Source organism: Anser brachyrhynchus (assembly GCF_964034855.1).
Source record: "Anser brachyrhynchus genome assembly, chromosome: 7".
NCBI lineage: Eukaryota > Metazoa > Chordata > Aves > Anseriformes > Anatidae > Anser > Anser brachyrhynchus.
In genome coordinates, this window is record NC_137701.1 from 19,568,800 (window position 1) to 19,584,352 (window position 15,553).

At 37.3% G+C, this 15,553-nt stretch overlaps 1 protein-coding gene across 5 annotated transcripts in view; it reads left to right on the forward strand.

The window, feature by feature from the left end:
• The window catches only part of OLA1 (Obg like ATPase 1), a 129,209-nt gene that overhangs the window by 40,754 nt on the left and 72,902 nt on the right, over nucleotides 1-15,553 (forward strand). The window lies entirely within an intron of this gene.

Genomic DNA, 15,553 nt, shown 5'->3' on the forward strand with positions numbered 1-15,553 from the left:
CTGTGTATAGCTTAATGGGCAGCACTGTTGTACTTCAAGAACTGTAGAACCAAATATCCATTAAAAATTGCTTTTACCATTCAGCTTAGTCATCAAGTTTGGGGATGGCTATCTTACGGTAATGATTTAGATGCTGAGAACCCTTGTTCCCGTGAAGTTGAGATCTGAAGCATATTTATGTAGAGCAGTGAGCTGACACGCCTTTACAGTTAATTGCATGGTTGATGAATAGGTAAGTCGGGTACAACTTACTATGCATCAGGAATACCTAGACACAAATTTGGTACAGAATAATGGTACTCTGGTTTTAAATCAAGTGGAACAAACTTTGGAGGCAAATGTATTGTGTTCTTAGGCTTATACAGCTGAAAAATAGGATGTGCTTTGGGGAGCCTAGGCCTTTCTCCAAAGTGTTTGCCTGGAAACCATCTTTAAGTAAGCAGGGGAGGAGGAGGGTGGTGCAGAAAGCATTATCTCACCTTTGAGAACTTGGTCTTATTTACGTCTAGTACTACTGTTTTCTGCTAAAGTCATTTGACATATGCTTTGAGTAGAATGGAAAACCATGGGATAATGATTGCAGCTAAGTAATGAACAGTATTTAAAATGTTCTGAAAAGGCGAGGACAGGTCTTCACTGGGATAGAGTGAAGTAAATCTCTTGAATTTCTGCATCACTTCAGGAACTAGATCCATATGTGAAGGCAGTACTAATACATTGCTATATTGTAAATGTTAGGACTACCTGACAACCATTGGTACAATCTCCCCTTTCTTCTAGGGAAATCGTTCTCTCCAAATCCATTTCTGTCCCGGGTTTGTAATTACTGTTTTGTCTTGTGTCAGTTAAGAACAAGTGATAACCTGTTTAGACTTGTTCTGTTTCAGTGTTTGTATCATAGATGCCTGTTAAGGAACAAATTTATATGGCATCAAGCGGAGAAGATGCTTTTTAATATATATATATATTGAATAATTTTACGTGTTTGTCTCTGGCAGCTATTATAAGGGTTAATGCCATTTGTGCTTTTCTTTGGGGATTGAAGAAGCAATGAGAGTATTGTTGTGGGGTTTTAAACCTTTCAGATACTTTGTGTTCTTTGTATTAAAATCTGTCTTTTAATCTAGTCTTGCATTTACTTGCTATATGTTTCAGTTTCTTTTAGGGATTCTTAAATGTAATGGTTGTGAAATGGTTATTGCTCCTTTTCTTCAGACTCTGGGATCAAAAAAGATACTAGAATCAGTACTTTTTAAATATCACTTTTTTCATTTTCTTTTTTGTTTTTAAAATCTTAACCTTCTTCTTATACTGCTCTTGCTAGACACGTTTAAGCTAGTCATGAATTGTTGTAAAATTGTATTAACTGCCCATAAACATGAAGATCTTTCCAAAGATCGTTTAGGATTGTTAGAGCTAATAGTTAATAAAATGAAACAAAGTTAATGCAAAGTAGTCTGGCCGAGAAATGTACAACTTTTTTCTTCCTGCAAACTGCGTTATTTCTACTTTCCTTTTCCCACGGTACTGTTAAAGTGAAGATTTGGTACTAAAAGCTAGCAATAACCTCTCTAGTAAATTAAAAATAAGAAACTGTTGTTTACACAACCCAAACTTAAGTAAAAATGTATGACTCAGTGAAGTTTTCTACATACCATGTCAAATTATAAAAATGTATAAACCCTTTTTATATGTTGTAATGTTACTTATACTCAACTACCTTTCACAATTATTTCCACTCTAAAAATTCTTTCTTATGAGTCTGTGGCATATCCGGGGTTGGCACTATCTCTGTCAGATTTTGGAAACTACCTAAACTGTTCCTGTGAATCCTTAAATTTTGCGGATCCTGGGAAGATGAAGCTTTTTTGTTGGCTTTTATCAGAGTTTGGTCCAAATTCTTAATGGGCTGTCTGTCTTTGGGAGCCAATGGCCTGGGACTGGCTGTCAGTTTTGAGCCCCGCTGGCAGGCACTGGATTTTTTGCAGTAGCATAGAAGCCGACTTGAAAGGAATCTGGACAGGTTGCTTCTACTACAGGGGAAGAGGCTGTGATCTGGTAGGTGAGGCTTTGTACACCAGCAAGCTGGAAAGGAGGTGTTACTGAAGCTTAAGAGATGATGGGAATGACAAAACGCTCTTAAGAAGAGATGCACTAGGAAGTGATCTGGGGAAGTAAGCAGGACTGACTAAAAAGCAGCTAAGCTGTTTTATACAGGATTTTCAGGTAGGAATCGGAACAAAACAGTCATCATCAGGGAGATTACTTAAAATTTTGGGTCATTCTGTTTCAAAGCATAAAAAATATAGTGTTCAGTTGTTGATCTGGAACAAACTTTTACCTTTGAGCACTGCAACTATTGCTCCCAGTCCTTACCCTGCCCATGTTAATGGCCAGTATGGGAAGCAGAGCCCTTCAGAGAACTGTGTTTTCTCTTCTTTCCGGGTGTCAGGCAGAAGGTTTAAAGCAGGTCATTGTGGGGTTTGTGCAGTGGACTTCAAGGTCTGTGTGCCTGAATGTACTGAAGAAAGGCTGGTTAGGCAAACGGCGTTGTGTGCTTCACCCTGACACTGAGAAGTGTGGCAGACCACGCTCAGGCTGGAGTGCTGCTAGTGTCAGGCTGAGCACGTTGTTATCTAAATGAGTTTGGGTTTTAGGCTACTTACTGGCCATTATTGGCATATTCATTACATTTCTCTGAAAAACTAGGAAAGGTAGGTAGTGGTGACTTTGATGCAGATCTGAAACAAACATAACTTTCATTGTGTGGAAAAACGTATTAATCTTGACAAGAAAAATGAGACTTTCCATGTTTATAAATAGCTTTTTATGCAGATCTGGGTAGAGTCATTTCGTCTTTGTATTGATGGGCTCCAGTCAGGAGGATTGTCCTTTGCACTGAGTTTGTTTCTTTTAATTTAGTTCCATAGTAAGAAAAGATGCTGATTGCATCCTGCTGCACGGGCTCTCTGTGGACTCCTGGACTGGCTACGGCTGTACCACAGTACTGCAGCGTGAGGTAGCAGGGTGTTGATCTTTTCCTCCTCTTCTGTGATTTCCAGAACTCAGATGCCAGTGGGAATCTTCTGAAAACTTCCTGTTCACTTACTGTCCTAGGAACTTGACTTCAGAAGAGATGAAGTCAGCATTACTAACTGCAGCTGCTACCAAAGTAAATGCATGCTAGACTTATTTGGGAAACAATATTTTTTTGTTTGGTTGGCTGTTTTTTGTTTCAGAAAAAAGGCTTTAAAACTATTGCTGTCTACCAGATCGCATTATTTGAGACTTCATGTTATTTTCCCAACAATGAAGATGCTTGGCCATTTAATTTTTTTTAAATGTCAATGTCTGATCCATTAATATAACTTATGGAGCGCCTTCACTGCTGTCTTGAAGCACGTTATTTTACCAGGTAAAAGCAGTTCTTGGACTATAATCAGAGGTAGCTGAGACAGGTGATCCCAAGAATTTACAGGGATGTGTGCCTGGCTGTTCTTCTAGGCTTGGTTCAGTTGGTGTTTTTGCAAAAAGTTCACCCAGGTTGTGTTAATTAAGGTAATGACAGGTGAGGAAGTGGGTAGCTAGGAATGGGGTGTAATTTGAGCGTAATGAGCTTTTGGAATCTCGTTGAAGGTACTTCATAGTCCTAGGCTAATGGTTTTGATCCTGTTTTTCTTTATTCACTAAGAATATGTTGAATTTTTGCTTTCTTTAGGATAAAAGGTCTGTTTGTGGTTTTTAGCTCCCATAACAGGATTCACTGATGTTTATTCTGTGCTAAGAGAAGGTTTTTGAAGATCTTTGCCTATCAGTTAGTCCACTGCAGGGCACGTAGGTGAGCTGCAGCTCTCTAGTACTCTTAGAACAATTATAATTACATTTCTGTTGAAACTGTGGAAGTTGTGTGTGATGTTTATCTACACTGTTTCTTGCATAACATAAAGCTAAACAGAAGATTTATTTCTGTTTAATGCGTTATTTTATTTCATTTTGAAAAAGGAAAGTAACCCCACCTTGAAGTGGTTATGGATTTTCAGGGTTCTGATTTCCATATCGTAGATACACTGTTACTTTCACTTGGAGGCATGGTGTTTATGAATTCAAGGAAAATGTTGTTTTTATGTGTAAACTACATTTTAAATATATATAATGAAGCAGCAACAATGTGTGAGAACAACATATGGTGGGGTAATAGGATAAGTAAAGCCACGTAATGTGCTAGAGAGTACTGCTGTATTTTTGTGTGATTAGTAACAATATGGAGTGGGTTCTCTCAGCTCAGCAAACAAGTTTTCCCATACAGAGTAGAGCTGTATGTTTTTCTTTCTTTTAAAATTTCCTACAGATTTTTTTCTAATAAAGTGAACAAACTAAAAATGAATTATTTGAGGTAAACGGTTTGTTCTCAACATTTATTTATTTTATTTCAGAGGCTATCCCAGTTTCTTTGGGGGAATAGGGTTATATTTTATTTTTGGATGAATGAAAGTTTGAAAACCTTTGTTCAAACAGATGTATTCACTTACTATTAGTTGAGTGAACTTGGGCTTTAATTCTAAATTTCTTTTTTTTTCTGTCCTGTATAATGGCGTTTACAACCTTAGCACCACGATAACCTGACACACACTTTAGACTAATTAAAACTTTGTTCATCCTCTGAGCTTCATTGTTTTGAAGTATTTCTCTCTCAGTTCTGTTTTCCATGTTTCAGGTGAATTTATGGTTTTAACTGAGGCAGAAACATTTTCATGATGGCATAAGGCAGGCTGTTTGAAGGTTGTAATAAGTGTTTCTTCCCCAGTTGTGTGGCTTCAACTACTTTCAACTTTTATGGCAGATCAGTCACAGGTACTTGTAGAAAATTACTTTCTTTGTAAGGTGGATTAAAAATAGCAACCCTGTTACAAGTGCAAATGTAGGAATCACTCTTAGATAACGTTTCCGCAAGGAAATGGAATTTGTCAATATTAAGTCCCTGCTACAGCTCCATCAAGTTTTGAGTATTCTGGGTGCTAAGCAGCCAGAGTTGTTGGTGGTTTTGAGCTGCTTCTCCCACTGATACCCCCGGGTCCTAGTTTTCCAGGAAATGTGTTCCACATCCTTCTCTTATTTTTAGTTTCTTTAATGAAATCCAGTCTTTCTCTTCAAAGGTACAGAAATTGGAAGGAAATGCATCTGTAAAAATACTTCTATATGAAATGCTCTTTTCTGTTAAGTAAAAAATGTGGCATTAAATGCCCAGTGCTCTGAGCAGGGCGGGCAGCCTCTGCTTTTACGGAGGGGTTGGGGAGCTGCAGCTCGCCCATGCCCAACAACCCATCCGTCCCTTTGGGGACAGGATGGAGTGGGGAGGGGACAACAGGCCTTCTCCACAACTTGTTTGAGCCGTGTCCTGCCTGCTTCTTGAATGTAAAGGGCCTTGGTGAAACTAAATATTAGGGAGTTGGGTAACTGGCAGTCCGTGAAACATCAGTCTTCATGATGAGAGTGAAAGGGCCACAAAGCTGGGTAAACATCAGCTGCCGTCTGGTGCAAGTGGCTGGTGTGACCTATGTGAACTGGTTCCTGAAAAGCTTTAATTGCTTTGACTCCAGTTTTATGTCTGTTATAGCTGGAATCATTTCATACACCCCCGGTTTTGCTTGTTCATGGTTTTACATAACTCATAAACCAATTTGCCATCATTTAAAGCTAGTGTAGTTACCAGTCACATGAGCTGCAAGTGCAGCGTTCTTATCTGGTACAAACACTAACCAAAACTGAGTCTGGTGATACTCATAATGACTTTTGCTCAAGATAAAAAATTAAGCTACTTGGCTTTATTTTTTATCGTCATGAAGGTTATTGGGAATTCAAAGTAATAACTCCACTGTTTTGCTTTTCTTGTAAAAATAGAAATGGTGATAACAAAAATATTTAGCTAAAATGGCCATTCTTGTGTCCTCTGAGCTCATTTTTTGACCTGTTTAAAAAAAAAAAAAGTATTTTCTGTATAAAGGTGTTAATCTTTCTGTAGCTTTATATACTTGAGGCATGATGCATTTTTTTTCCTGTCTTTTTTAAGATATCTTACCTACTGTTCATGGAAGTTGCTGCTATGGAGAGGAGGCATATGATGATATCTCTCTTAGCCACACTCCATTGCTCCAGCATTTCAGTGAGCAGAGTATGAGTTGCATTTCAGCTCTTCAGCATGTACGTTCTGTGCACTGGGATCATAGCGGCTTTGTTTATGCAGCTGTAGCTTGGCTGTGTCACTTCTATTACCTGAAGCTGTTTTCTTATCTTTATGACATGTCAAAATTCACCTTGAAATAATTAAACATTATTGTCTTACAGGCTTTTTTTCAACACACTTTATTTCAGTTTTCTTTCTGATACGTTTTTTTCCTTCTGTTACTAAAACTGCTTGATACCTGTTAAAAAAGAAAAAAGCTGAGGTTCCTTGCTTACATGTACAAACATTTGATTGGTAAGCTATCAGAGTTTAAAACTAACTTCCTGCACACATTAAACTTGTTATTGTTATACAATCAAGATGTATTTCTGTATGCTATTGAGTAGATAACAGTTCTTACTGAATTTTTCTTCTTTATTATTTGTTAGAATAAGTAAAAGTTGAATAAAATATTTGGAGTAGTTCAATTTATCTAAACTCTGAATTAACTTTCAGTGACTTCTGGTATATTAAAGCAAAAAAAAAGATTTCAAATCAAAGTTGCAGTCGCTGCCATGTGAAACATTTTATTGCATTAACTAGAGCTTGATTTCATGTTTTCATAAAATGTTGTGGAGGCTTTTGATTTTCAGTAAGGCACTGCATAGGAGATTTTTCAAACACACATTTGTGAAAATAGCATTCCTCTTCCCCCTTTTAGCAAAATCCTTAGCAAAACTGAAGTATTTTTGGTTAGCGAGAACATATCTGCATCGTATGTTTCAATTTTAGAATATCAGGTTGCAAAAAAATAACAGGTAATTCATCTTAGGTTATTTGCTGTCTTCCTTTTAATTTTACCTCTCAGCATTCAGTCCACCACCTTGAAAGGGGAAGGAGACTAATAGATGTTTCAAGGGATGCATATAAATTTGCTTATCACTAGTTTGTCATCCTATGAAAATAAACTGTTTGTGTTGTTGTGGGAGAAGAGAGTTTTTCAGAGGATGATGATCTTTATTTTACTCCAGACCTTTTGTTACAGATGATATGAGCAGAAGCAGCAGGGTGATAGATTTCTTCCCTACTTACAGCGGTTTTTACCTGCGAGCAGAAACTGAGCACACGTGTAACAACTGCTATCTAAATTTGATCAGGCCTCTGTAACCCTGTTGATGCTGTATTTGGTCTGCTGTGGAAAACTGTTGAAAGTAATCAGGATTTTCACTTAGGCAAATAAAATTAATACTGGAAGGTCAATAAAGCTGTTAAGCTCAAGATGGATAGCAGAGGATAAAAATGTCTTAAAGCATTGCAGAGGAATTTTGCATGATGTCTGTCATCATTCTTACTTAAGCGTAACATTAGTCTCTCTCTAATACCTAGGAAGTCACACTGTAAAATCACCATCATCACCTGTTTTATTACTGTTGTTTCTTTCCTTTTGGTGTGCAAATATGAACAAAACTTACTGTTTGTACCTTAGATCTGCTTGCAGTATGCTCTACTGCTTTGTTTCCCGTGGAAGAGTGAGTCTGCTTTCCTAGGCACGTGGGTGAGGACTGGAAAAGGTGCTGGAAAACTGTCAACACTCCAGTGAGTTAGCCTTTGTCTTTGCTGATCAGTAAATTATGTCACTGCCGAGTGGAAGTGATAGGCAAGCTTTAAGCTCCAGGGCCAGGTAACTATGGTTTAAAGCAAAGGTAAACTCAAATGAGAGTTTGAATAGGCTTTATTCTTGAGTTTTGGCACAATAATTGCTATTCTTTGAGAGCTGAATAAGCCTCCTGAATACATGGGTATAGGGAACAAAAAACTTATGCACTGTTGAATGGTGTCCTTTTTAACCCTGATAATGAAATAAATGTCTCTTAAAGAATTTGTTTCTTCAGAAGATGGGAACTGTGAATGTTGGAATGTTTTTGTTACTAAGCAAAAATCCAAAGTTTGTTTTACATTGAGGCTGCCTCTTGATGTCACAAGTTGGATTTTGATAGTACTGTACCTAGGAGGTTTCTTTTCAGTCTCAGTCTCTGCAGTATTAGTTAATTACTTATGCTCATTGAGAAGGAAATTTATGGTGCTTAAGTTCTTCTCTAGCCTTTATTACAGTTTGATAGTGCTAGAATTGAGAGTCTGATGGTAACTGAAGTTACAAAGGATTTTGGAGCCCACTTTGTCATTCATCTAATATATTGTTCCTCTCTATGTCCAATTTCTACTTCTCATCAGAACAGAAGGAAACATTAAAAATTCTTATTTAAAGGCTACCACCCTTGCTGGAGTAACAGCATCTAATGCCAATCTATTTATAGATGGAACTTGTTAAATTTCCTCAGCGGGGACTTAAAGCTATGACCTCGTAGGCCAGAAACAGGAGAGCTACCTACTGAGCTACAAGGGCAATCTCTCAATTCTAAAGAATACATAAAAAAAATAAATTCTAATATACTGCACTGTGAGTCATAAAGTACTTGACCAGTAACACCCCCCCCCCCGCCTCTCCTGAGAATAAAGACCAGGCAGGTTGTCTTTACTGAGTCATTGCTATTATTTGACCTACAACTACTTTTGTTATAGTTTTGTGTGTCGTATGACAGTATATAATTGATATTTAGGCAATACAGATGGGACTTCAATTTCCTCTGCAACATTTTAAGGAAATTATTAAGCTGTGGCAGTGTTTTGAGTGTATTCAGGTGACTGTTTTTAAATGTTTGCCTCCTTGAGTGGACGTCTTTATTGATGGTGTAAGGTACCTCGGCTTTAAGACAGTGATAATTTAGTATTTTATAAGTTATTTCTTTTTCTCTTTGCATTGGGCTTTCTGGAAAGCTTGACGGTAGAAATCCTGCAGGATTTTTTTTTCTTCTTGCTATAATATGAAATGTGAAAGCATGTGTTCCTTTAGTTGGAGGAATGTCACCTCAGAAAAGTTAAAATCAAGAATTTTTGTTAGAATTTGGGAATAGGAAAAGACAAGTGGCTGGAAGTTGGATCAGCATCACTTTATTAGCTGCAGCAATCGTATCAGAACGGTGAGTGATCTGCAGACTGAGAATGTTATAACTTTACATTCAGAATGTTGCTTTCTCAGAAGAAGCAGCTTCTTTTTTATTACTTGTTTTTTTAAGTGAAGTTTTCATTAGAACTTTGCAATAGGCGTGTGGAAGCACTTCCCTGTTTCCTAATTCATACAATAGACTTCCCAGACGGAAATGATGGCCGTGCTTCCTAACCCAGCAGAGGGCATAGACCTGTGTTTGCTTGGGAAACAGCAGAAGCAGTTACCTGTTAGTGCTCACGGGCTGTTCATCACTATCGCTTGTCACTATGGCAAGGGACTGTGTGAGTGTGTCGGTATCGAATGAATTGGTTTAATTGTTGCTGAGGCTGATGTGAAATTAAGTGGCTTCATAGTAAAACAGACAAGGAGCACTCACAAAAGTGATCGTGCTGTGTCGTCTGTGGGAGTGGTGGCCTCCAGGTGGGGGGAACTGATGCATCGGCTCCTGCTAGATCTGCAAGCAGTGTAGTTCTTTGTGCCTTGAGGCAAGAGACCAATTTACTCCAAAATTTTCTTTTATCGTCTTCTCCTCAGATAGGTACTAAAATCTAAGATTTTGAAGTAAAAAAAAAAAAGTCTGGAATGGCAGTAATCTAGCTGAAGAAGGGAAAACTATATTTGAAGTGCTTGTGAAGAAGAGCAGCAGTGAGCACACTTTTGTACTGGACATTTTATTTTATTTAAAAGAACTTTGCCATGTCATGGACTCGTGTTCAGTTCATGTTCCTAAAACAAATGTGTACATCATTGGACATACATTCATTGTATTTATTTATTTACATTTAAATAAGCTTTATACTTACAAGTTGTTCTGAATACAGTTTATGCTCTGATAGCTGGTCTTTCCTCAAAAATCTATGAATTAAATTCTTCCAATTGTCTGTACTTCTTGTATTGATATACCCAGTGTGTGGTATATTATCTGTAATGCTACTGGACACGTTCTGTTACAGGCAGCTGTTCTTGTATCCATAACTTTTCAGACTTCTCTGGCTTGTTCACCTTGATTTTATTTTTTCTTGATCTTTTACATAGTTGATCTTGATCTTTTACATAGTTTACATACATCTTTTACATAGTTGAAGTCAAGGCAGTTGCCTGGCATAGAAATGTGGTGCTGCTGTGAACTGAGCAGTGGAGAAAATTCCCTAAATGAAGCCCAAGGAAAAACTGCCTCTAGTCTTATTGTTCTGGCTATAAGTTACTTATCTTAGACAAACTGAAACAGGACTACTGGCTTAGTTGGGATATTTAATTGTAAGTCTTAATTAAAATATAATTCCTTTTTTTTGCGTGTCAAGCAAATTTGTCTGAGTTTGTGTGTGGTGTCAACTTAGAGTGCTTCCTTTTTCTTTGCCCATGGTCCCACAGATGCTTGAAAATCACTGGCAGCAGTAACTGCATGTTAGAAAGCCAAACAGTGAATTTCTCCTTACCAAAAGGATACCTTATATCAAATATATAGGATATACCAAATATTCTTACCTTATCCTTAGGAATCACAGCCAAACAAAATCTCTGTGCAGTTATCCAATTCATATGCAACCTTTTTTCAGTCTGAGACTGTTTAATAAGCTGACAGAAAAACCTCTGCTTAAGTTTTCTTTCAGAATTGCTATTTATCGGAGCAGCCCTGGTTTCACAATGAACAAATTGCCAGTTCCAGAGAAACAGGTGCTTGCCCTGCCCCAATTCGTACTTAGTGCCCAACTTACACAACTTGCAAAGTCTGTCTTTTGGCAGCCTTAGCAGCTCCATACTCCAACACCTTTTCTCATCTATATGCTGTCACTTTCTTGTGTGCTGCTGAAGCTGATTGTAGAACCGTGCAGTAAAATGGCTTTGGGAGCCAATTTGGTTTTAAAAATAACCATATTCTTGCTGGGTTATTTTAAAAATAGATCATTTTTCTAATCACATTTAAAGTGTAATCCAGAAAATAGTCGTGCTGTTCTAGCTGAGGGAGCATTAAACTGATACAGTGAGTTAAAAAAAAAAAAAAAAAAGGTCTGTAAAGAGGCAGCCATAGGAAATACCTGATGCAAATTGCATGCTTTTGGTCTCTCTTCTTTAAGTCTGCAAGGCCTAGAGACATTTTCTTTCAATACTGTGCATATTGTCTACTGAAGTCCACAGAAAAATGACCTTTTAATGACTATAACGTGTTCTGGAGATGTTAGTGAGATACAGGGTTTGACTGCAGATGTGCCTTTATGCTGTTGTTGTAATGACGAGGTACTGATGTGGAAATGTGCTGCCTTTCTTCTGGTGAGCCTTCTACAAAGGTACTTGGTATTTTCCAGTATCCTTTCTAAAACTTTGATCCATTAGCTAAGGATGAAGTTTTACTTTTTTGCTTGGGTTTAGAAGTGATTTTTCTTTTTTGTTAATCAGTTCTCTATGGTATCTGAGCAGAAATTCTGATGGTCTGATTTATTTTTTTTTCTCTTTGGAAGTTGTCATTCTTGCAATTTGGGTTTCTCATGGCTATTTCCTAGTGTATTTCAGCATATAGGTTTTGTCCTGTAATCCTACATGGAAGAACAAAACAAGCATTGGGCTTAATTTTGGTCTGGATGTTGACGTCAGCAGTAGTTGCTAGAGCTGCTTTGAAAGCTGTTGCTTTAATATTGATGCCAAGGGGAATCTCTAGCTTCAAATACCACTCTGAAGTCTTATTGCCTGGACACAATTAACAAAATGCATAAATTAATAACCCTTAAGTGACCATCTGTTTTTGCGCAGAACCTCAGAAATGCTACTTCTAGTTGTTACGTTGACTTTTCCAGTTAAAGTGGGGCTTCACCTGATGTCAGATACAACAGTGTTCTTCAGAACCTCAGTGTTTATCTTTAGATGTAGAATTTGTTTTCTGAGAATTCAAGCATTAGACAATTAATTTATTCTCTGTTAAAAGGTAGTTTAAAAGGCTTTCTTTATAAAAAACAAACACCACCTCCTTCCTTCTTTCTCTCTGCCCTCTTTTCCTTCTCTCTTGTTTCCCCCCGCCTCCCAAAAAAGACTCAAAGCACTCCCAGGCAGGTTTTCTTCCAATAACGATAATGGCAGATAAGCTCCTGTACCTCAAGCTCACTTTACTAGTTAAACTTTTAAAATATATTTGAGCATAGGGTTGCATTTCAGTACTTACTGAGATAGCTGTTACTGAAATAACAGTTCCTTGAGGCTTATTGAATATTTTTATACACCAAGCTTTGGTAATTCGATGTGAAAATTGATGTCTCAAAACTAAATAGTAGCAGGAATGGGAAGTCAAGTGTGTGAAAGAGTTACAAAAGGGGGGAATGTATAACTACAAGACCATACACTACCTAGGAGGGATTGTTTGCTTTCAGAGGAAATATGGAAAGAAGCAAAGGGAATCTGAAAGATAGGCAGTCAGCCTCTGGGCTGAGCTGTTCTGCGCTGTTCTGAAGTGTCACAGAGCAGAAAGATTGATCTAGCAAACATCACCATAGAAATTGCATATATGTATTTTTGTGATGTACAGAACAGAAATATTGATGTCATATTTTTTAATTGTTAGGGACAGTGCGGTGAAATTGCCATGCAGGGAAAAAAGTCTAATATCCTGGTATGTGAATTTAATCTATCCAAAAGACCAGACACTAAAATGTTTTAATCAAAAGCAGACAGTTATTTCATATTTAATTACAAGGCAGAAAATAAAGATTGTTTTGGTATGCTTACTGTGTTTCTGCCTTCTCAATTTATCTTTCAAATTTTTCTAGAATAAGTGAACCAGTCAATACCACTCCAAGATCCCTTTTTTTTTTTTAACATTTTAATCTGAATTAGCTGTGTGTCTTCTTGCTTGGAAATCCTTCGGAATTAAATGCAGGTGAGAAGTATTATTCTGCATTCTGCTGTGTAGACCTTTCAGGTATTTTTTTAATAATTGTGTTCATGCTTAAAGAAAAATAAATTGTTCGTTGGACTGTGCACTATTTAGGAAAAAAACGAACGGTATGTTTCTGTAATGCTACTCTTGGCCCAAAACTGCATCAAGCAACAGTTGAAGCACATCACTCTGTCAGTTGGTTTAGAGACCTGAAAGCAAAAATTTCCTCTTGACTATGTTGCAATATTGAGCTATTGTTTGAGATGTGTATAGAAACAACAGCAAAAAATATGAAATGTCTTGTCTTAAATTGATGTAATTTATATGTAACAAAGTGCTGTTTAAATATTGAGTGCTTTGTGCAATTACAGAACGTATGCAGAATTCCCAAGTCACTGGGGTCCAGAACCTTACCCCACTTTATGGTTTTATCAAAAGAATGAATGTTTTTTCCTGAGACATAGTTCATCTTTGTAGTTAGTATGTTGAGCTTTTATTTGTAGAGATTGTTTAGTCATTATGATAACACACATTATAAAAAATTTTGCTAAAGAAGAGTTAAAAACCTCTCTGTGTTTTCTTTTTATAAGCCACCTGTTGCCTTAGATGCATAAGTACATAAATTCGAACAAAGTGCTCATCACTTGTCAGCCATCAGTGGCAGCATAAAAATTACTTGTGGTGCTTGCTTTGCAAGAAGTTCTTTTGTGTTTGTGACATCAGCTTTGTTTTATACAATTAAAGTATTACACGCTAGAATAATCTAAATTGCAACCACTAAATGGTGATGTAGTTCTTTTTTCATAGAGCTGAATTTGTTTACTGATTGTATGCAGCTATTGACTACTGTTTAACATGACATGTCCCTTTTGCCTTGAACAATCTTTAGAAAAGGTGTTTTTTTGTGTCCTGTTCTTGTTGCCCACCCCCTCCATTTCCCCTCCCTTCTCCATTGTGGAAGGCTTTTCTCATCCTTTTTTTTTAAAAAAAAAAAACATGCAGATATAAATATACATAGGCCTCAGTATTTTTTTTTCCACATAGCGAAGTAATGGCACATGATGATACTGCAACATAAAGAAGCCTTGCAGTAAAGTGATCTGGACTGCAGGAGATGTTTTGTTCCATAAGAACACATCTTGTCATGAATAAAATAGTTGTAGTTTGCATGCTTCAAAATAAAACCCATAAGCAAACCCTGGTTTTGAAGATTCACACACAAGTTTTTTGGATTCTGACCCTACCGTACTAATGCCTGTACAGATACCTGCTGAATGACTGTCGCTGTCGGAAAGGCCTAATGTGTGATGTTCTGTTCCTCAGTTATTGCTCTGTTTTTTTTTTTTTATTTACATGCCTTTGCACTTCACAGTGAAAAGGAAGAATTTGCATGTGACTAGGTTATGATTTCCTCCTATTAAGTTGTTTTCCGTGTGTTAAAACAGATATTCAATGCTATAGAAATTCATGGAAAATAGTACTGTGTCCTCCTCCAAATCTGTAGTCTTGAGTAAAGGATGATATATTTTTTTAAATTTTGATTTTTAATTTTTAACTATATTTTAATTGTATTTCTTAATTATAAACTGGGTAAAATTAGTGTAGGATTTCTGTATGTTGATTGTGGTAAGCACACAATAGGTTTGTCTTGTTCCATGTAGCCTTAGGAAACAATATCTCTTTGAACTTTCCATACACATCGTTTAAATGTGAGGCATAGTTCCCATCTGAAGAAACTAGGTTATAACAGAGGTATATCGTTACTAATTTTGCAATAAAAGCGCATTATTTTCTGTAGAGAATGCCAGGCAACTCTGTTGTGATTTGCATGCAGAAATAACTGGCTACACCAAGCCTGTGATGAGAGGAACACGAGGTGTGTGATGTGTGTCAAGGCTCTGATTGCTTTGCTGTTCCTTCGCCCCCTTCTTGCTGCTACGTAAAATCTTGGCGGCTGCATGTTAGTCCTGGAGCACTGCTCCTCCTAGGGCCAGAAGAACTGAGACAGGGTGTGCAAATAGTAACTGGAAGCTCAATTTTCCTGTTCTTTCACATAATGTTACCTACTAACTTACCCTTCTGAACAGTACTAGACTGCAGGTTAAGGAGCTCCCACTGTAGCGGGCTCCATCTTTTTTCTCAAACCTCCTCCCCTGTGTGGTGATGGTGAAGTGCAATAAATCTAACTTGGTTAAGGTGTTCTGGCCACACTGTGTGGCTCTGCTGGGGCAAGGAATCAAAGGAGTCTGTTCGTACTAGTTACAGCTAGGAAAAAGTTACTGAAGCTTGTTACGGAATTTCTTAAAACCAGATAGCACAATTTGGGCAGGTTTCTTGTTTTACTAGTTAAAGCTTTTACTAGAGGAAGGGGAAGATATATGCAATGGTATTTCAAGATGATCCTTCAATCCACAAATAAAAGTAGCTTACAGTTGAGTAATAATGACAAGACTGTTCCTGCAAT